Here is a 23,969-nt window from a genome sequence, read left to right as displayed (position 1 = left end):
TTCAATAAACACGAAGCAAAATACTGTGTGGGTAGAAATAGATACAGCAATAAATACAACGATCCATGGGGGCACAGTTGTGCGCATATTGGCACTATAGAGCAAGCGAGAATGCAGACGAATGAAGATCTTAGGGATGGAAGTCGAATACCCAAAACTCTAAATGCAGATGGAATTAGGAAATAGTTAATTAGATAGTTAATTAAACGTGAAAAAATATAAGAGTTGAAGTTAATGTTGAAATATCAGGAGGAAGGAATGAAGGAATACATCAATCAGCAGTGTTGTGAGGACAATAGGGATGAGGCAGAGGAACTGTGAGAGGAAGACGATTATGTTATGGAAAGAGGCAGAAGAGAATCAGGAGAGTGAGATGGAGACAGTGAGCACTGAAGAGAGGAAGGAGGGTAACGAAGAGAAAATGAAGATGATACAAACAGTGAAGGAGAAGAGGACTTCAGTGAAATGTAAGATGAGCAGAAGAAGTGGGAAGAGAAGGAAAAACAAAAATGGAGGCAGAGAGAGGTAATGGGGGGAAGGAAAATAAAAAAGAAGAAATGGAGTATGTTTTAGATCTAGAAGAGGAGAAGGCGAAGCAATGGAGGCACAGTAGCTCGGTAGATGCAAAGGAAGAAGAATACGATGCAATGATTGGTTTAATAGAGAATTGTGTCAGTTGGAAGGAGAGGGGAATGTTTGAAACCACAAGTATATAGCTAATGGAAGATGAAGATTTTACTTTATTTGGCATACGATCAGACTTGTGCGAATGTTTCGTTGGAGACGAAGGAAAAGTGGAGTTTAGAGTTAGCCATGTACCAAGCAAGGAACCAGTGGTTGTACTGCAGCCAGCCTCGAAAAACCGCTGGATAAATGAGACGAACTGACAAGCCAGGAATTTCAATTATAAGTGCACGTGAAGAAGCTGTAAAGTGTTAAAAGAAGATGAGAGGAATGGGGAGACAAGTGATAGTTTTCAACCTCTATTAGGAATCTGAATTGTGGAATTTTGAAGACTAATTTATTGACAAAGGCAGGCTATCTCGAATATATTGTTTCAGCATAATACAATAAACTGTAAACTATTCTGTATCCAAAATCAGAATAAAAAACGTCACTGGAACTTTAACCAAAAAATTATTCATACAGCAGATTACTGACGGTTGAGAAAATATATCTGAAATTTTACAATAGTTTGAAGGGGTTTTATTTATGGTCAATTGCAATTTGACACCCAGGTGCTGGCAAGAAACTCTGCTGAAAGAGATTCAGAAGTATGCAGCTTTCTTATTTGATGGAAAATGTTACCCATTTAATGTTGTGCTCTTTGGAATTAATTTATCTATGTCAGTCTTTATCAGAGTCTTGGATGCTGTTTTTGAAGCCTAGTTAAGTTTAAAATTATTCAAAATTCAAATCTATGTAGACAATCTGTTGATAGTGGCAGGACAATGGGAGATGCCTGTCAGATACTTGAAGAGCTATTTAGAATACTTATTAGAGCAGGAATGATGCTGAAAATGCGAAATCAGAATTTTTGAAAGAAACGATAAAGTTTTTGGGGCTTTACATTTGACAGGGGGAGAACTCAGCTGGATCTGGAAAAGATAAGAGCAACCAGGGAAGCACCTTCTCCAATAGACAAAAATCAGTTAAAAGCACTATTCGGAATGTGGAAATTTTATCATAAGTTCACATAGGATCAAGCATTCAACAACCCAGAAGTAGCAAAACTGGGTAAGGAAACAACATCTGGATATTGATTACTGAACCCCAGCAAGCATTTGAAAAGATCAAGAAAATGTTAACTAATGCCATACCATTTAGCTACCCTAACATGACTGTACCATTTTATCTAGCACCAGGCGCTAGTGGCCACGGGATAGGTCGAAATCTATTTCAAGAAACAGAAGAGAATGGGAAAAAATAACAGAAAACAACGGTGTTCACCAGTCGTGGTCTAACGAACTGTGAAATGAGTTACAACATAACTGAAAAGGAAGCTCTAGCAACTACTAGGGTTTGCAGAAGTTCATCTACTACGATTTGGGAAATCGAACAATAGTTATCACTGATCATAAAGCATCATATACAGGTTGTACATAAAGTCTGGGAACATTTTCAATCACTTATTGCATAAGAACTAAACATTGTACAGATGTCATACATATTGAATTTCGAAGAGAAACTCTGACTTTTTTTTTTTTTTTTTTTTTTTTTGCAAATATTCGGCATGCACGACACACCGCTTTCTTTGGAGTCCTTATGAGTGTCTCTCGCACGCACTCCACGTTCACTTCACTCACACTGGGACGTCCGCTTCTCTTTTCCAGGCACAAGCAACCCGTCGTAACAAATTTGTTGTGCCATTGGTAAATGGCCTTCCTTGTTGGTAGCTTCTTACCGTACTTGGTTCTAAACATCCGTTGAACAGCTGCAGAACACTTAATTCCAACAGAAAGCTCGCTCCGCACCTGAAGTCACCATGTTTGCGACTAGCGGTGACTAGCGGCAAATTCCCGAACTACGCCGTGGCGGTGTGAAAAAAAATCTTTCAGGGTTTCTCTCCAAAATGACATATGTATGATGTCTGTACAATGTTTGGTTCTTGTGCAATAAATAATTGAAAGTGTTCCAGGACTTTTGTACTCCCTGTATATGAAGGAATACGAATTTTTACATGATAAATCGAGTATTGTTTCTGCAGTATTTTGATATCAAAATTAAATATGCGCAGGTAGAACACAATGTGATACCTGGTACACTTTCTAGAATGCCTATAGGTACATAACGAGGAGACAATGCGTTCAATGTCAAAGCAGAAGTCAAAACCATGTATATCATAGAAAATTAACAAGAAATAGAGATAAGAAGAATTTGTAAGGAACTACACCTATTACAGGAGGAGAATCCTTACTTGAGAATGATACAACACAGAATTCAGCAAGAAGATCATAAACTACTGAGACACTGCCTCATTCATTGACAAATCTTATTTACGAGAAGTAGAAAAGAAAACTCCGACTGAAGAATTTGTTGGCTCAAAAAGTTAGTGGATGAATTAACTGATTACATGCACATCAGACATGGTAATTTTGGGGTTATGATATGTTTGAGAAAACTGCAGGAAACTGTCATTTCCAAGGACATGAGGAAGAGGACAAAACAGTCTATCAGCACCTGCGATCAATGTCAGAAAGTGAATAACCTGAATAAAACTGTTCGAGGAAACATACAGAATACTGTAGTAAATTTTACAATTAATGTCGGTAGATCTGTTCTGCAGCCTCCTTAGAACTATTGGAAGTAGTCGGGTCGGTTTATCTTTGTTGTATCTGAATATTCACCAAATTCATAAAACTGTATCGAATCAGCAGAAGTATGATGTCCGAGAGGTTCTAGGCGCTTCAGTCTGGAACCGCGCCACCGCGACGATCGCAGGTTCGAATCCTGCCTCGGGCAGTTAGTTAGGTTTAAGTAGTTCTAAGTTCTAGGGGATTGATGAACTCAGATGTTAAGTCCCATAAAACTCAGAGCCATTTGAACCATTTGAACCAATTAGCAGAAGTAAGGGAAGAAATGTAGTGGCAAAGGTTGACCAATACTTGCAATTAGAAATGGACGCATCTAAGACAATCTTGTCTGATGGCGATCTGTGATTTATGTCATAAGAGTGGAAGAGTAGTCTAACAGCTCTTGGTATCAAAATATTACATATTACACTCTGCCACTCCGAAATCAATCCATCTGAACACTGTATGATAGAGATACCATGCATAGCCAAAACCTACCATTCGGTTTGACACACCGCTTGGGGAAAATATGTCCGAAAGTTTGATGCACTAATCTTGAAAATACTGCTCATAGTTGTTGATGGTGAGAGAACTACCACACGATTTCATTAGAGAAAAGAAGAATATAAGTAACTGAGTTGAGGGGGACCATCTGAGGAAGATGTGAGAAGGCAGCCGCTCGCTAAAAAAGGTGTAATTAGAAAATGGGACATACAGAATCCCAAATTGGAGATTGGGTTCTGGTTCCGAATCACAGGTAGTCCAGTGAGTAACCTGGAGAGACTGAGAAGTGTGTCGACTTGTCTGAAGAACATTTCGTATTAGCAGAAAAACCTGTTGAAAAATATACAAACTAAGCAAAACTGATTCAGCCAGACAACATGAAACTAGAAACGTCACTGAGTTAAGAGAATATTACAAAAGAAGAGATCAAACAAGATGAAGATCAATCTGGAGAGTTTGTTAGGAAAAAAGAGTTTATAACGTTAACATAATTTTAGAAATTTGTTTGTTAGTTACCTCTATATGTAATGTAGTGAGTCAGTGCAATAATTTTATGTAAGAGAAAGAATGAAGTCCTGTACGTCTGGATCCTACACTGAAGTTAAAACAATCAGCCTACCGACGAATATTAGAGATTATTGGGAAGAGACGGACTGATGATTGACGAGCAGAAGTTGGTTTATCTACACGTTGGAAAGCCTGAAACAGCGGTGGGAAGAATGAATAAACACAGAGGTGTTGACTATGAGACGTCTTTTGCTGCTGGGAAGGCAGAACAACTGAAATTCGTAGCGACACGAGTTATTAAAAAAAAAAAAGAAAGAAAGAAAGACAGCGGACAGCTCAATAAGACTTGCGGGCGCCGTTACAGCTTTCGTTGGATTAGATTAGTTAGATTAGCACTTGTTACAAAGATCACGAATATGACAATTCGTCATGATCTGGTACGTGTGTTACGCCATTTACTGTACAGAACTATGAATACTGTGTGTTATTAAAATTTAATGAGAGTCCATTTGCAGAAAACCACTTAATCATTTTCTTGTTTGTTGGGTATGATTAATATAGTTGCGGAACGCAAAAACAGGAGCAGAACAATTACAGGTCACATCCGTCACAATTACGTGATGACAGAAATAATAACTGGACACGACAAGGCTATTCTTACAACGTAAATCGTGACCAAAACAGACACCACCCGTATGACAACCGTTGGCACAGTAGTAAGAATTACAGGGAAAGATCACCTCTCCACGGTAATAACTATCACAGAGACAATCAGAGAAACAGATAATATGGGAACCAAAATAATTATTATCAAGGGAGACAGGATAACTTCAGACGCAACGGTCCACCGTGCAGTTACGATTCTGGGAGAAATTCTCCACCACATAAAAATGGAAATGTCGTGTGGCTAAGGCCTCCCGTCGGGTAGACCGTTCGCTACTTCGGCGACCTGCGCGTCGATGGGGATGAAATGATGATGATTAGGACAGCACAACACCCAGTCCCTGAGCGGATAAAATTTCCGACCCAGCCGGGAATCGAACCCGGGCCCTTAGGATTGACAGTTTGTCACACTGACCACTCAGCTACCAGGGCGGACCTCCACCACAGGACCAACAAAAAAGAAACTATGTAAACTACCGACAAAACGACAGACCTGAATTTCATCAGAACTGGCGGGATTCAAACACAGCAGGGCCCTCTCGACAAGGTGAATTTGTAGAAGTTAGATCTCCAAATCCCAATAACGACGCACACCAACAAAGAGACAATAGGCAATGACTCACACCGCTGGCAGCCACAAAACGTACATATGAAGCTGACAACGTAGGTGCCGTGGCTAGTAATCAGGTAGAAATGGAAGCCATTAGGGACATCTTACTCCAGGAACACGACGTAAGACATAACAACATTGCATATCCTGTAATTCACATTACAGTAAATGACATAAAATTTACAAGAGTTCTTGACTCTGGCAGTCCCATGTCAGTAATTAGTGAAACAGCCTTTAGCAAATGCAACAAATCGAACGATTGCCCCACACTTCCGTTACGTAAGATTAAATTACAAGGTGCAGTCGTTGGAAAAAGTGTAGATGTACGCCAACAAACCAACTTACAATTCTTTTGTCATAACCACAGCTTCTCTATGAACTTTCTTATTGTTCCATTATTGTCGACGGAAATTATATTGGGAGTAGACTTTTTGAATGAATACAAAGCAATCTTCAACTATCACATTGCTGAAATAAGTTTAGAGAAAGAAGGTAAGTCAATAGCTTTGAAATTTGAAGATTGGCTCTCAAACTATGACGACGAAATTAATCGGCTTTACCTCCACTTAGGCAACAGTTCGGAATTTTCGACGGAACTTGACACCAACAATCACTCTGCAAATACTGACAGGGATGATTCGACGGCGTATTTGATACTAATGAGTTAATCCGGCATAAAATTCAGACAATTGAGAATTGTAATGACACTGACAGGCAGGACCTTTTTGAGATTTTACAAGCAAATTCCACAGTTTTTACTCACAAAATAGAAACAATCAAGGGATTTCAATACCAATTTCATGTTGGTGAGCATACTAAATTTTGTGTTAGACCATACGTAATTCCGGCACATTATAGGGACCGTGTTAGAACAGAAATACAATCTATGCTTGACTAGGGCATTATTGAGCCTGCAGTAAGCTCATACAACAATCCATTACACGTTGTTCAGAAGAAAAATGGATCGATCAGGCTTGTCTTAGATTCGAGATAAATCAATACTATCATCATTCCTGAAACAGACAAGCCGCAAACGTTGGAAGAACTTCTTCAAAAGTTTAATGGTGTAAAAGTGTTGTCTTCTATTAATCTCAGATCCAGCTTTTATCAGATCTAACTTCATCCAGAATGTAGAAAATACACAGCTTTTCTTTGTTTCGGCGTTTGTTATCAATTTCGGAAACTTCCTTTTGGTTTGAACATTTCTTCGGCAGCATTCATTCGTGGGCTAAATTTCATATTACCTGTGTTCTTAAAACGTCGCATTACCTTATATGTGGACGATATTCTGATAGCAGAAGCCTCATGGGAACAACACAATCGCATCCTCAACAGCGTGTTACATATTTTTGCAGAATCTGGAATTACAGTTAACTTGGAAAAGTCTGAATTCGGTAGGACAAAGGCGAAGTTTTTGGGACATATTATTTCGTCTGAAGGCATTCAGCCGGATCCTGAAAAGTTAGAAGCAATCAGAGCCATTCCAGTTCCATCCACAAAAAAAAACAAGTCCGCAGTTTTCTAGGTCTCGTAAATGTTTACCGTCGTTTTCTGAATATGGAAATTCTAGTTACACCAAAACTTTGTTCTCTCACGGGAAAAAATACTATTTGGAACTGGGGCGAACAAGGGCAGTTGGAATTCAATTCTTTGAAAGAATCGCTACTTAACGCGCCAATACTAGCTCATCCAGATCTGTCACAAGATTTCTGCCTTAGCACGGATTCTTCTAAAGTCTGTCTTGGTGCCCATTTATTTCAAGAAGCCATAGAAAATGACACTGCTGTTTAGAAAACCATTGATTTTGCTAGCGGAGTGCTAACAAGATCTGAAAAAAATTATTCCACTACTGAATTAGAAGCTTTAGCTATCGTTTGGGCACTTAGCAAATTCTGTTTCTTTCTTTCTGGTAAGCACGTAAACGTATGCAGTGATCATCGTGCATTACAATTTCTTATGTCTTCAGAATTAAATCATGACAGGTTAAAACGTTGGGCATTGTTTCTGTAAGAATTCCACTTCACAATAGTCTACTTTCCCGGCAAGCAGAACATTGTTGCGGACGCACTGTCCCGCGCACCGGCTGGGCTTGAGAAAAGTAACACAGAAGGCAACCTCGAGAAAAATTTCAGTATTCTTTACATTCAGAAAGTCGCCTTTGAAAACTTCATCACCACATCTTTGAAGGACATTGCTCATGAACAAGATAAAGATCCGATTTCGAAAGACATCAAAAGTAAATGGCATGAAAGGACACACACTCAGATTCAGCATTATTATCTGGTTAGAAACAACATACTCTTCAAACGCTGCACTGTTGATGACAAGCTATGGGTACTTTGCATTCCTGACGATTTTGTTAATAAGCTCATTTGGTACATTCATTTCAGCTACGTACATTTTGGTCCAAGAAAATGTTATCATATTCTTCGGACGACTTGTTATTTTAACAATATGAAAAGAGAATTCGAAGAGTCTTGTCTATTTAGTCTTTGCTATAAAATTTTTCACTTCACGTTACTAGTACTCTTTGTCTCACTTAGAAACTGTTAACATGCAACTATGTTTTAAAAAATCCAGTTGTAATGGTACTTGAATTACGCAACCATTACGGCACCTGACCTGAACCTCTCGATACCAGCAATATTCTACTGGATTTCTGTAAAGTAGTTGACAGAATTCTGAGACAATATTCAGATATGATTTCATTTGTGATACATCGATATGTTTATATTGCAATGATATTATTCTTATGTGTATTCTTTCCTTTGTCACTATGATCTTTGACGTACTTATAACTCTGATTTTTGGGCGCGTAAGCGATAGTTAGTTGTTGAGTTGTTAGAGAGTCGGACCTTGAGAAAGTCAAGTCTTGGACGTCATGTTGGAAAGATGCATATTGTAGTTGGCTTATAAAATGTTTAATCTCCAAGAATGGTTTGTGAAGCGCATCTACATAACTTTTGAATATAGCAGGATAAAACCTAGGCCTCTTTGCATCCGAGCTTGGAATCATAACCACCTAGATTTTCAACGATTGAGCCATGATTTTAAGTCGAGACAAGCGTGGGGAACATAAAAAGATGAGTGCCTAGTTTTTTGATTATTACATGAAATGGCTTTATTAACTGTGCTCTAATGACACCTGCCACATAATATGACTGTTGTTGCCCGAAAATGCAGTATTTAGCAGCGTGAGCAACACCACAATCGTTATTAAATGCTGACCTTTGTTGTGGTAGGGTTGTTAGACAGTCTAGAACCTAGGGAACATATTTAGACGGTAATTACGAATCCATTGTCATAGTGAACAGACGACAAAGTGTTATTGTGTGTGTACATTCTTGCTTATTAGTTGCACGATTACGTAACGACTATAAGGCTTACATACTTAGAACATATATTGCTAATGAGATTTTAATGCAACATTTTGCTTTACTTGAAAAGATATTCTTTATTTGAAGTACATTCTGTGAGATTAAAGATGACTTGGCATTTGGTTTCTTTGATAGCTACACGATTATATCACGACGCTACTAACATGTTACACAATTTACATTGTTGCTTTTGCGGTACATCTGTTTTTTCTGTATTATTCTGGAAAGTAAAACATGTTTTATTAGTAACTTTGTGGTATAGCTACAATGAGACAGCTTTTTCCGTAGCACAACAATACCTTACAGTACAGTACTTACTTTATCACGGCAATAAGCGTAATAACTGCGATATCTATAGGCAAAGCATTTCACTTTCGTTTATTACGAGGTAAGTACATTGACTTCTACATAACATTGCTTACAAACGACAATAATTACGACACTTGGCACATTTTGTACCCTTAAGTAATGACAGAGATTGTCTTACAACAAGACGCGCAGTTAAGCGCTACAGTACACGTATTTGAGTGACTGATTTTGTACTTAAAACATTTATGTTAAATGATTTTTGAATTACAATGATACAAAGGTTTTCCGTGATACATTTCATTCCATTGCTGTAATCTGTAACACCTGAGGGTATAATTACATTAATCCTCAGGGGGTTACACGCTTACTTTCTGTACCATGCGTTCGGCAAGCACAAGGAGCCCTAGCTAATATGGTATTTGCTTATACAATTTTACACATCGGTACCATATTTCTCTAACACACAAATTACACAGCTATCTGATCATTTAACTGAGAGAGACAAACATGTTTTTTTACTACATCAGACAGATGTTTACGCAATTACACAGTTGGATAACTTCATACTTATGAAATCGTATTTTGTCTGTACTTTGTGAACTGTTCATATTTTTTCGGAACCATTGTGATATTATGAGAGCTTTGAATGATGTATTTGGTATGGGATCATGATTTTTAAAGTACGTTTGAGGTAGATGACAATATTGAAATGAGCAGAGAATTTTTCTTAGGTCTTAAAATTATTGAAAGAAGCTGCGACGATTTTGAGATGTGATTGATCTGTTATGATGTTATTATTATGATGACGATGTGTATTATGCTGTTGAGGTATGTTTATGATCAATAAGCTGATGCTATATGACGAATTTGATTATGCTACATATTTATTATGATGAAATATTGAAGAAGTGTCGACGCATATGTATATGTGCAATAAGGTAAGGAATAATAAGTAGTGGTTATGAACTCTGATTTGTGAAAAAGGATGTTGAAAACCAAGAATCGTACTTTAAGAGTTATGAAATGTGCATATATGCATGAATGTACCACAAATCCGGCGAAAATTTTTTGGACACTGTTATATTTATAGGATTTTGTTTCTACACATTTGTAACGCAAATTCTCAACCTGTGAAATTCTTTTTTATATGAGACTGTCACTGCTGTCATAAATATTTCGGTAAGCAAGTTAAGTGACCTTCACGTAATGCATCGTGGGCGCCCAGCTATGCCACCTGCCTGGAGAAAAAGCCATTAGGTGGAGAAAAAAAAGAGACCATTAACCTCGCTATTGACATTCCTTTGTAGAAAGCATCGCAAATACGACGCGCTCATTACTTGGAAACATATCGTACTTTGTGCTACTTACTGAAGTGCTTATGAATTGATGGGAAATATTCTTACATCTGCACACCTGATTATGTATGACAAGTGCCTTTCTACAAGAGTTGAGAGAATTTCTACTGATTTATGAAATGCCACATGGCTGCTGAATGATGTTTTTATGGTTTGTTTTACATAGTTGCTTATTTCATTTGATATCTGTTTTCCAGCTGTGTTGCAGCATTGGTTTTGTAAAATAAAATTAAATGCATTTGCTAATGTGAACACTTTCTGTCAACAGATCTATTAAATAATAATTTTATGATCCACATTCTTCGAAAAAGGAGCACATGGAAAGGGAAGAACAATAACAAGGGATTAATAACAGTAAGTGCACACATAATTTTCTTTTCAACTACTTTGTAATTTTTTTGCTAGAATAACTTGTTGTGGTGCACCACTTTAATGACATAGACACTAAGATGTGAATAGACGTTTCTCTTATCTGCATTGTTGTCTTTAGCATACTATTTTTTCTGCTTGAGCTATGTCATATATAGGCATAAGTTATTGCATTCGCTGCTGTTGTTTGCCAGGCATAGTTCTACTGAAATTTACATTGTATTAAGCCAGTTTTACTACTGATTTATTCTTCTTTTTGCTGCACATTGGCTCATATTAGTTGTAATGTTGCATTTGCTTTGCTAATTTAGTTATACTGCTGCTTGCTTTGCCAATTCCCATTTTTTTGTCATTACTGTTTGTGTTAATTGTTTTGTGCTGCTGCATTGCCTCATCCCTTAGTTTAGCATCTGAGCTCAGTAGATTTAAGTTAGCTTAAGAGGGGATGGGCTATATAAGAGAATGAGTTGTGATGAATTGGAAGTAATGCATGAGGAAACATCTATGAAATGTAGTTTTGGGTTGGACTGCAGTTCCAAATGTCACACTGAAAACAAACCCTGTCCTGTCCTTTTGTGTCATTCCACTATGTGTCTGTGTACCTTGTGTATTTGTGTTCTTCCCGTCTTTATGTGTTTATCTGATAAGACTTATGTTGTAGAATTTTTCTGATACTAAGCTACATTCACTATGATGAGGAATACTGTTATCCTCAAATATAATTTGCATCAATAATACGTTATTTTCTTTGTAAAGACGTTTATACATTATTTATTCTGTTCTGTTTTAATGCTCATATGTGAAATTAAAGTTTCGAAAACTATTTTCATTATTTTATATATTTACTTATGTCATAATTCCCGTAAGACTGATGCATATGTTTATTTTTATTCTTTTGTAAAGCCTGTATTACTACAAATGTTATCTGTATTGTTATGTTCTTTAATGATGTATTTTTTACCTTTGTAATTGTATTCTTATGCTGTAAATTTATAATTGTATAGACACCAGTTCATCAAATTAAGTATCATTTCAGTGCACAAATTTCTGTTGGTCATAATATATGCACAATATGTGAGAAGTTGGGACTGTTAGTGCTTGCATGTGTGTTAATAATTCAGCAAGGGACTGGTTAACAGCATTGCTGGTTCTAAGGACAATTCCAAAAACTTTATAAGTGCACAAGCAGTGGTTACGGACTAGCTATATTGTCCGCAAGGCTCTTCGATGGTGATTGGGCACTTGCACAGTCGCAACAGATGGCTGCTGGTCATCTCTACAAGGACGACAGTGGGTCTACACCTTTGATGACTCACCAATACTATTATTTCTACAAGGACTGCAGTGGGTCTGCACCTCTGGTGGCCCAACAATACCATACTCTCTACCAGGCCTACAGTGGGTCTGCTCTGTGATGACCTACATACCAATATTCTTCAAAACTTCGACTGACTCTGCTGTGGGTTTGCTCTGTTGTGGACCATTACCTGTCTGCATGTCAAGAGTCAGCATTATCTTTCTGCTGCAAGGACAGCACTACTTCTTCAAGACTGCATGGAAATCAACTACTTCCGTGTGCAATTTCTTTTACTGCTTAAACTTTGTGCATAAAATTGTAATTAATACTGTGATGAATGATCAAGACTGTCTTTATGGACTGTGAGAAAATTTTAGCTTTTGACCAACATTGTATCAATAAGTGTGTGCATTGGATATCTTTGTTATTGTAATTATGAAAAATTTCTTCAAAAATGCATAGGCCACTGCTCAAAACAACGTGTAAAATTTTTTGTGGGGAGCATGGGAGCTATATAAGTAGGCTGTTTAGGTTTTTATATTGGTAACGCCACGTAGCGCTCTGTATGAAAACCACTGGCTGTGCTGTGTGCAGTCTGTGGCTGGTTAGCATTGTTCTAATATTCACTATTGTAGTGTTGGGCAGTTGGCTGTTAACAGCGCGTAGCGTTGCGTGGTTGGAGGTGAGCTGCCAGCAGTGGTGGATGTGGGGAGAGAGATGGTGAAGTTTTGAGAGTGGATGATCTGGACATGTGTCCATCAGAGACAGTAAATTTGTAAGACTGGATGTCATGAACTAATACACTCCTGGAAATTGAAATAAGAACACCGTGAATTCATTGTCCCAGGAAGGGGAAACTTTATTGACACATTCCTGGGGTCAGATACATCACATGATCACACTGACAGAACCACAGGCACATAGACACAGGCAACAGAGCATGCACAATGTCGGCACTAGTACAGTGTATATCCACCTTTCGCAGCAATGCAGGCTGCTATTCTCCCATGGAGACGATCGTAGAGATGCTGGATGTAGTCCTGTGGAACGGCTTGCCATGCCATTTCCACCTGGCGCCTCAGTTGGACCAGCGTTCGTGCTGGACGTGCAGACCACGTGAGACGACGCTTCATCCAGTCCCAAACATGCTCAATGGGGGACAGATCCGGAGATCTTGCTGGCCAGGGTAGTTGACTTACACCTTCTAGAGCACGTTGGGTGGCACGGGATACATGCGGACGTGCATTGTCCTGTTGGAACAGCAAGTTCCCTTGCCGGTCTAGGAATGGTAGAACGATGGGTTCGATGACGGTTTGGATGTACCGTGCACTATTCAGTGTCCCCTCGACGATCACCAGTGGTGTACGGCCAGTGTAGGAGATCGCTCCCCACACCATGATGCCGGGTGTTGGCCCTGTGTGCCTCGGTCGTATGCAGTCCTGATTGTGGCGCTCACCTGCACGGCGCCAAACACGCATACGACCATCATTGGCACCAAGGCAGAAGCGACTCTCATCGCTGAAGACGACACGTCTCCATTCGTCCCTCCATTCACGCCTGTCGCGACACCACTGGAGGCGGGCTGCACGATGTTGGGGCGTGAGCGGAAGACGGCCTAACGGTGTGCGGGACCGTAGCCCAGCTTCATGGAGACGGTTGCGAATGGTCCTCGCCGATACCCCAGGAGCAACAGTGTCCCTAATTTGCTGGGAAGTGGCGGTGCGGTCCCCTACGGCACTGCGTAGGATCCTACGGTCTTGGCGTGCATCCGTGCGTCGCTGCGGTCCGGTCCCAGGTCGACGGACACGTGCACCTTCTGCCGACCACTGGCGACAACATCGATGTACTGTGGAGACCTCACGCCCCACGTGTTGAGCAGTTCGGCGGTACATCCACCCGGCCTCCCGCATGCCCACTATACGCCCTCGCTCAAAGTCCGTCAACTGCACATACGGTTCACGTCCACGCTGTCGCGGCATGCTACCAGTGTTAAAGACTGCGATGGAGCTCCGTATGCCACGGCAAACTGGCTGACACTGACGGCGGCGGTGCACAAATGCTGCGCAGCTAGCGCCATTCGACAGCCAACACCGCGGTTCCTGGTGTGTCCGCTGTGCCGTGCGTGTGATCATTGCTTGTACAGCGCTCTCGCAGTGTCCGGAGCAAGTATGGTGGGTCTGACACACCGGTGTCAATGTGTTCTTTTTTCCATTTCCAGGAGTGTATATATCTTATGACTTTTGAACACTATTAAGGTAAATACATTGTTTGTTCTTTATCAAAATCTTTCATTTGCTGACTATGCCTATCAGTAGTTAGTGACTTCAGTAGTTAGAATCTTTTATTTAGCTGGCAGTATTGGCGCTCGCTGTATTGCAGTAGTTTGAGTAACGAAAATTTTTGTGAGGTAAGTCATTCATGACAGGTATAGGTTATTGTTAGTCAGGGCCATTCTTTTGTAGGGATTTTTGAAAGTCATATTGCATTGCGCTAAAAATATTGTGTGTCAGTTTAGTGTTGATGAGAATAAGTAAAGAGAGTAATGTCTGAGTACGTTCAGTTTTGCTCAGCTGTTTGAAAAGCAAATAATGTAAGAGGTTTATCAACACACTCATTCATTAATTTTTCTTAGGGGACGTTACAGTGTGAACACCATACTTACAGCTTACACATACACAAAATCGTAATTTATGATTAGGATAATGTTACCAATGGTAAACAATGTCTCAAAAATAAATTAACATTGTTTGGACCAAGATTTTTGGAAGGCTTCCATAGATTGTATGGCGAATGCTGGAACTTGTAATCCTCTCTCATCCATTTCCTACTGGCATCTCTCTGTTGCCTCCCCCCACCCCAAATTACTTGGCTGAATAATCAATGGGCCGGATCTCCAAAAGCCTGCTCCACTCCTTAGAGTGGAGAATGAAAGGATTTAAGAAAAAGCACTGTAACTTGAGTTTGATTTACTCATATCTTCTTTAACCACTATGATCATCCATCCAACAGTCTGGTCATTACTGAAACAGCTATGCTAAATACAGTTGAGAGAGTTGTAATATTAAAAGCTTGACTATAATTTTGTTCTGCATACGAGGTTAAAGGCAGGACTTAATATGATCTATATACACCAATATAGCATTTAATTGACAGATATCCTGATCTAAGATTTTGTTCGGAAGTGTTTGTCATTCAGTGTGTGATATGTGTCACTCTATATCACTACAACATAACTCTTGTTAAGCTTCACATATATACATTTACAACGGTTAACATTTTGTTATTAGATTGGATCTGAATATTTTACACAACATCAAATAGATATATGTCAGTAGAGCACATATATATCCACTTACTCATTGGATAACACTACATCAAACATAACTCATATACTTGACTGAATAACCATTCTCAATAACAGACAGTGTGTGTGTGTGTGTGTGTGTGTGTGTGTGTGTAAGATTGTATGTGAATGTGTGAGTATTCACCTTGTACACCGCAGTCAGTCGTAAGAGGCAAGCTAGCCACAAGATGATTTCATAGGTATATTCCTTATTCTGTGTTAACCTGATTAAATGAAAAGGGGCGTACTACTTTGGATTAATTTTGATCAGAAAAATTTCGTTGTGGATACGCTGTGGATTAAACTGCAAAGTACTGGTGACATTATAGTGATCTCTCACTAACGGTGCATTAGAGACAGTGTGGGGACAGTACTGAATTTGCCTATACCAATTACTTGCACCATAATGTTTACTGGATTACGTCAGAGATTTTTGAAGTTCGTTCAAACTTGTGAAACATTATTAAGTAATCGAGGAGCACTTGTGATAGTTAGTTTTAAGAAGGTAGTGGTCAGGACCGGTTTAGTACTCTGAACCATTCCCTATTTTTCAATATGCTTTATGTATAGTTTTTAGATTTATTTGTTGGCTAATTAATTATCATTTGGTCTGTAAGGAAGACGTATTTGCCGTAAAAATTGTGCTACTTATGTAACTTTGAAATCCAAGCCTGAATAGAGATTAAAGTCATGCTGCCTATGAGCAAGTCATTTTATTATTACCTGTGTAAATTTCTTGCAAATGTTGAAAGCGTGTGCGCATTATCTGTATTTAATTGTTTAGGACGAAACTATTGGGATTATAATATTATGCGTGGTCTGAGAAGGACCGACTAATAGAAGTGCTCCACTCTACATGTATATGTCATCTGTAAGTTATGTATGTTTTAAATAGTCATCCAATTTGTTCATTTCATGTATTTTTGTGGTCTGTTCTGTGCCACAGAGGAGATAATGAGCATGTCAGTGTGTCTTCTGGTTGATAACTGCTATTAAAGTGGTTGCGCGATATTTTAGCAGTTGTGTGGTCTTAGTAAATTCGGTTCTCATATCAGCTTAGAATCTGGCAGCCAGTTGCGACTCCAATGTTTGCGAGTGTTCGGTAACGCGCAGCACGAGACTTAGAGATATATGGGTTGTTTTTGAGCGTTATTCACTTGTTACATAAACATCGTACTTTCGGTACGATGCAGTTTCACCTACTTTGCTATGTAAACAATGGGTACTGGCGTGGGACACTTCTTTTAATAATCTTGTCCTTCCCCGTTTATTACATTTGCTATCTTCTTTTTAAAAACCATTTAATAATAAGTGTTGTATCACTAGTTTTCCAAAGGGATCTCCAACTATGTATTCTCAACATTCACTTGCCAAAACTTTCTTTCAATGGTATGTCAGTCTATTAAACGAATGATCTGCAGATTACATAGTCCATCCAATACATGAGATATTGTTTAAATAGTGACATTAGGAGAAAAGAAGTTACTCTGGCAGTTATAGCCATCGATCCTTTTTCATATGTTGTATAGACACTCCGCTGTGAAATAGCTGTGGGGTATTAAGTTTCACTCGTGTTATGACATATGTTCAGAGTTCATGTCACAATCCTTATCACTAATGTTGAACATAGCCTGCAATTAACTGCTGCTTCGCCTTCTGCTTTGGTCGCCATTCGACAATAACAACAGACTAATGTTTAATCAACACGCAGCTCTCTCCATCGTAAAAATTAGCGTCATGCAATCGATTTCTCTAGAACTTTTTCGGAAAAAATCCTCATTTGTTATCAGTGTGTTAAATCAATTATGTTCCAGTCGTTACAACGAAGCGGAATGCGGAATCGAAACCAGAAATACTGCACAATCAACCGTGGAGTACTGAGTATTAGTGAAGTTGCCATCTAACCGGTCATTAGAAGCTTCCCCTAGTTTCGAAAATTTCAGACGAGTAGGAAGTTGTAGGAATATGTACCAACCATGGTTCAAGTTCTTTCAGGTTACATGGAACAGATAATCCGCTCTGTGCCTTTGAGAAAGGAGAATAAGATGTAATCCACTTGCTGATGTCCTGTAGTTCGAAGCACAGGGAATCCACTTACTTCAAAATCTTGCGAAAATGAACATTTCACTACGGACAGGTGTTCCGGTTTTACTGCTACTTGAAGGTTCTCAAATGTCCAAAATCCTACTTAGTCTGAGACGATTTAGCAAAGTTGTAAAGAATTATTATGAAATTTAGTTTGCTATCAGGTACTGCATTAATTAGCACTTTAATCTCCAGCTATATAGTTATCAGTCTCTGTTGAATTCTTTGCAAAACATTCAAAATGATGTAGAACAGCAGTTAGACGCCTTTTCCTTTCAGGCGTTATTAAAGCAGCAAATCTAGATTTCGGCTCATATTAGACAATATCAACACTGAAAAATATAAGAAGTACATAGTCAGGCAACAGTACAAAAAATTACAACTCGTTGCATAACCTATATCGCCTGTACATTAAATTACATACCAGTTTTAACACATGCCCTAGTACGTCAACCCCTATTGTTTGGGCTCCTGTCACAGTTTATTCAAGATTACTGTATAATGAGGGCAGGCTTCGCAGAGGACACATAATCTGGCTGTATGGAGCTCTCTATATGAACTGCGTAATGTGTAACATTAATAGTAAGCAGTTATGGTCTCTAATAAAACTTAAAATTTGCATAGGAATAACACAAGATACAATACAAGCAAAATTATTGACGTTGCTGTCTGATCTGCTGCCACATTTAACATCTAACATTAGAAGATGTAAAAAAAATGCCAGATTCACTCCTAGTGAGTCAATTGTTTTGTTATTCTTTAAAAACACATAGGTAACGTCAGCTTCATAAAATTTTTCTTAAGTATTTACAAAATACTAGGAGGCACATGAAGTACGCTGCGATTATTAGAATTGATTTAATTTAAATTTTTTTTTCTTTTCTATTATTTTTCTCTCATTTGATCTTCGCTGCGAGATACGCGGTTCCTCTTACCTACTGAATAGTTCATAGATGGCGTCAAATATCAGCTAGATAGATGGTTGGTGTTCTCCGCAAAGCCTAGTTTCAATAGTCTTGAATGAATTATGACTGAAGCCCGAACAACAGAGGACTGACGTACTAGGGTGTGTATTAAAACTCTGAAATGCTGATATGTAATGTAATGTACATGCAAAATAGGTTATGCCACGAGTTGTAATTTTTTATGCTATCGCCTGACTGTGTGCTTCTTGTATTTATCACTGATAATAGCTAGTTTTTTGCCGAAATCTAGATTTTTTGCGTTAATAAAGCCTGAAAGGAAAGGACGACTGATCGATTGCTGTTTTCCATAATTTTGCAAGTCATATCACAGTCATTGAGTGCATTCCACATTCCTAATGGAAGGTCATTTGATCTTTGTTACACCCTATTTTGTCTAGAGTAAGTTTCCTGTCAAAATTCTTTAGCTATGGATATTGTGTCTATGTATACTGTTAAATATCTTAAATCAGTTTTCAAACTCTTGTCATTTCTCTGTATAGATGTTTTAATATTTGTACCAAACTCATGGCGTATGACTCACAACATCCAAGCCAATAAAAAGTGAGTTCCAGAAAGAATGGTGTATTTTCAGCATTTTATTTTATGAAATGGCGACAAGAAAATGAATGATAAATATGTACAAGATGTTTAGTTTCCTGGAGCGGGTGCAGATCGTCCGTTCACACAATTCTGTAGCATTTCCCGTTATGCCCCCTTCTGAAGCCGGGCTTGCACGTGGCCAGGTTAGGGAAGACGATGAATGTTTTCACGTGCGGGGTATCCGACCCTGCCGTGGTCACATCGTCCGTCAGTGACGTCACGAAAAACTTGCCGCCAAAGGACTGTTGTTGCTGCTGTTGATGCGTAGGTGCGTTGCGGTGGCGGTTGTGATTGGCTGCTGAGGTAGCGCGCTGTGATCTCGGAGGCAGCGTCATGGACGTAGCTCGCTGGAGCGGCACGGACGTCTTCACGAAGCTGCTGAACTTATTGATGACGATGCCGCCATCGCAAGGGCGGTGTGCCACAAGCACCAGCGGGAGAACAATAAGCACTGGACCGAAGTACATTTGCACCACTCTGGCAACAATCTGCAACAAAGCCCACAACAATTCCTTAACATGATTGTCTTTTTGCTTACTATAAAATACAACAAACAATAGTTAAAGATAGTTTTTTTTATATACTTGTTTTCTATTCAGAGTTGTAAGTTTCTCACATGTTTTCTACTACTGTAAATAATTGATCTTTATTGTGGTCAGACAAAGATGAACGAGCGCACTGCAAGTGTAACGAATAAGATCCTTGAGTCTGTGTTTAGTTTTATTTCCGGTTGACTTGCAAGTCAGTCAGTTGTGCAGCGTTGGGGCATTCTTATTACAGGCATAGTAGCGGATGATTGAGCTTTTCAGAGAATGGAATCTATTATTTGTGAAGCTGGGAGAAACTAAATGGAAAACTTTATTATGGAGATGAAAACTCATTTGTAATACTTCCTCGTTATTTATATTGATGGAGATACTTTAAAGGTAACGGAGATATGCGCAAGAATTAAATGTTTGTTTGTCGGCACTCTTAACTGAAGGAAATCCTTGTCCCTCAGATAACTTATAATGTTTATGATCAGTGCTAATTTGATCTCTTTGTCTTCATTATGTCCCAAATTATGCAACTGGTTGAGACGTTTGTAATTTTTGTAATGAGATAAATTCGCAGTTGTTAGAATCTTCTTGTGTTTTACAGTCCTTTTTGCCAATAATTAGAGTTTGACTTCTCAAGAACGATTTTCTTTAAAGTAAAACCCACGTCAATGGTTTATAGTTAGGTTTTGAATATTCTGTCGTGTGTGCATTGCACCTTACGCCACACGAAGCCACAGATCGTTCCTTGCAAGCAAAAAAGAAAGAAATTAGTAGAGAGTAGTTTATTTTCCTTTAACTGCTGCATCTGCTGACTTGTATTTGCTTTCGAGAATGTCAGTACTCCAGACGCAAAGACAGCATGCTGAGCTAGAGGTAAGTCACTTTTATTGCAGGGCAGATCACACCTTGCATTCGTGAGCAAACAGTGTGTAGTCGGGGTTGTCAGGTGTCGTACTAGCAAGCAGATTAATTTTCAGTGAACAATATTGGTAATTTCAAACAGTTATTTTCTTATGAGTAGAACAGTATTGGTAACTTCAAACAGTTATTTTCTTCCGAGTAGAGCAGTACTTAATTTTGTGGATATTTCAAGTGAAACACTGAACTTCATATCAGGCATCGTTCATAAAGTCCTTCGGTACTGCAGTAGCAGGAGCTCTGTAGTTTAGTTTCAAGGTAGTCGACTCTTTAACAGAAATTTGTAGACGAGGCGTTTTGATATGTAGGCCTACTTGTCTTTTTGAAAAATTACTTATACCAGAACATAGGGGTAAAGTACAACGTTCCATCACTCACTTCACGGAAATTCAGCATTAATGTCTAAGCTCATTTAATTAGATTCATTTTCTTTACTACAAATTTTGTATTTCATGAAATTTAAAGTTTATTTCACGACACTGTTCATGTGCTCAACACAGGGCCAAAGAACACTCAGTTTTGGCCAGAAATTGAATACCGTACCTGAAGTACACGTTACGTGAGGCGAAAGGTTTTGAAATCACTATATTCAATTTTCTGACTTATGGACAGTTTACAGAGCCAACAAAATTTAGTAGGCTACCGCTGGGTTGTTACATGCGGCGACCAAAAATTTTACATTTCAGGGCGTTGCTGTAGCTTATATGCAAACCAGCGTGACTCCGATGCAGGTATGCAAGTAGCGACACGTGGAAAGGGGTTAGTGTGGCTTTCGAGCGGAAATTTTTTGATCACCGCTTATATTCATGCACACGTTTTGGAAACTACAGCTAAAATAAAGCAAAAACATGCGAAATGTTTACCGCCAAGGTCGGTTTAAAGCTGCGCAAAGCCCGTAGCACCGATAAACTAGGAGCGCTATTCCGCAGTATGTGCTCACAGTTTTTTTAACAAATTGCTTAACATCCATATAATATGTTAAAGCAATGTCAATAAAATTTAATTTCACTAAATCTAGCACTAGCAGATGCTATGCTGCTTGATTTTTGAATCAATATCTAACAATTAGAGTTGTGGCGATTCGTGAATGAGTCGTTCATTTGAACGACTCTAAGTAAAGAATCGTAAGAATCGAATCGTGATACGGACGAATCGTCGTTCAAAAGAATCGTAAGGACGTTTGCATGTTTCCGAGTCGTGACGATTGCAAGTTCCAACGATTCATCGATTCTTAGTTCGCTATGCTTCGAAGGCAACTGCCGAATCATGCCGAGTCGTGACGAATGATTAGGACCGCCAGATGGCAGTCAAATGGAGGATGCGTGTGAACAAATGAAGCTCGGAGCGAACAAATGAAGTTCGTGGGCCGTAATACACCCTTGGAAATGGAAAAAAGAACACATTGACACCGGTGTGTCAGACCCACCATACTTGCTCCGGACACTGCGAGAGGGCTGTACAAGCAATGATCACACGCACGGCACAGCGGACACACCAGGAACCGCGGTGTTGGCCGTCGAATGGCGCTAGCTGCGCAGCATTTGTGCACCGCCGCCGTCAGTGTCAGCCAGTTTGCCGTGGCATACGGAGCTCCATCGCAGTCTTTAACACTGGTAGCATGCCGCGACAGCGTGGACGTGAACCGTATGTGCAGTTGACGGACTTTGAGCGAGGGCGTATAGTGGGCATGCGGGAGGCCGGGTGGACGTACCGCCGAATTGCTCAACACGTGGGGCGTGAGGTCTCCACAGTACATCGATGTTGTCGCCAGTGGTCGGCGGAAGGTGCACGTGCCCGTCGACCTGGGACCGGACCGCAGCGACGCACGGATGCACTCCAAGACCGTAGGATCCTACGCAGTGCCGTAGGGGACCGCACCGCCACTTCCCAGCAAATTAGGGACACTGTTGCTCCTGGGGTATCGGCGAGGACCATTCGCAACCGTCTCCATGAAGCTGGGCTACGGTCCCGCACACCGTTAGGCCGTCTTCCGCTCACGCCCCAACATCGTGCAGCCCGCCTCCAGTGGTGTCGCGACAGGCGTGAATGGAGGGACGAATGGAGACGTGTCGTCTTCAGCGATGAGAGTCGCTTCTGCCTTGGTGCCAATGATGGTCGTATGCGTGTTTGGCGCCGTGCAGGTGAGCGCCACAATCAGGACTGCATACGACCGAGGCACACAGGGCCAACACCCGGCATCATGGTGTGGGGAGCGATCTCCTACACTGGCCATACACCACTGGTGATCGTCGAGGGGACACTGAATAGTGCACGGTACATCCAAGCCGTCATCGAACCCATCGTTCTACCATTCCTAGACCGGCAAGGGAACTTGCTGTTCCAACAGGACAATGCACGTCCGCATGTATCCCGTGCCACCCAACGTGCACTAGAAGGTGTAAGTCAACTACCCTGGCCAGCAAGATCTCCGGATCTGTCCCCCATTGAGCATGTTTGGGACTGGATGAAGCGTCGTCTCACGCGGTGTGCACGTCCTGCACGAACGCTGGTCCAACTGAGGCGCCAGGTGGAAATGGCATGGCAAGCCGTTCCACAGGACTACATCCAGCATCTCTACGATCGTCTCCATGGGAGAATAGCAGCCTGCATTGCTGCGAAAGGTGGATGTACACTGTACTAGTGCCGACATTGTGCATGCTCTGTTGCCTGTGTCTATGTGCCTGTGGTTCTGTCAGTGTGATCATGTGATGTATCTGACCCCAGGAATGTGTCAATAAAGTTTCCCCTTCCTGGGACAATGAATTCACGGTGTTCTTATTTCAATTTCCAGGAGTGTATTACTCGTGAAAACAAAGCTGACACTTGGCGGTGGCTGACGGGAACGAGAGTGAAGGAATTTCCCATTTACTATCCCTACCATCAGCCACCGCGCCGACGTCAGCTTTCATCAATTAAGGAATTACACGTATAAATCGAGAATCACACTTGTGACGTCATATGCATGTTTACTCATAAATAAACTATTTCTGGCATATCTTATCATGGCACAGTTCGATTCTAACCCCATTGACAATTTCAGACAAGTCCTGCCATCTGTGAGTAAGATGTAGAACTTTTTGCATTCCGTAAGAATCGTGCCATCACAGACTAGAATGAATCGTGAACGAATTGTAGGAATCGATTCGCAATGTGAGATTGAATCGTAGGAATCGAATCGGGAAAAAGAATCGTGTTGCCCAACTCTACTAACAAACATAATCAGCATTACACATAA

General features: G+C 40.1%; 1 long non-coding RNA gene across 1 annotated transcript in view; it reads right to left on the bottom strand.

Moving 5' to 3' along the window:
- Nucleotides 1-19,255: 19,255 nt before the first annotated feature.
- LOC126175505 (uncharacterized) overlaps nt 19,256-23,969 on the bottom strand; it is a 52,252-nt gene continuing 47,538 nt past the window's right edge. Inside the window, exon 2 of the long non-coding RNA XR_007535577.1 lies at nt 19,256-19,765. This is a non-coding gene — a long non-coding RNA (uncharacterized LOC126175505). The remainder of the gene's footprint in view (nt 19,766-23,969) is intronic.

This window comes from Schistocerca cancellata, chromosome 3, assembly GCF_023864275.1.
Source record: "Schistocerca cancellata isolate TAMUIC-IGC-003103 chromosome 3, iqSchCanc2.1, whole genome shotgun sequence".
NCBI lineage: Eukaryota > Metazoa > Arthropoda > Insecta > Orthoptera > Acrididae > Schistocerca > Schistocerca cancellata.
Note: the sequence above shows the minus strand (reverse complement) of the source record. Positions and strands in the feature narration are given on the sequence as shown.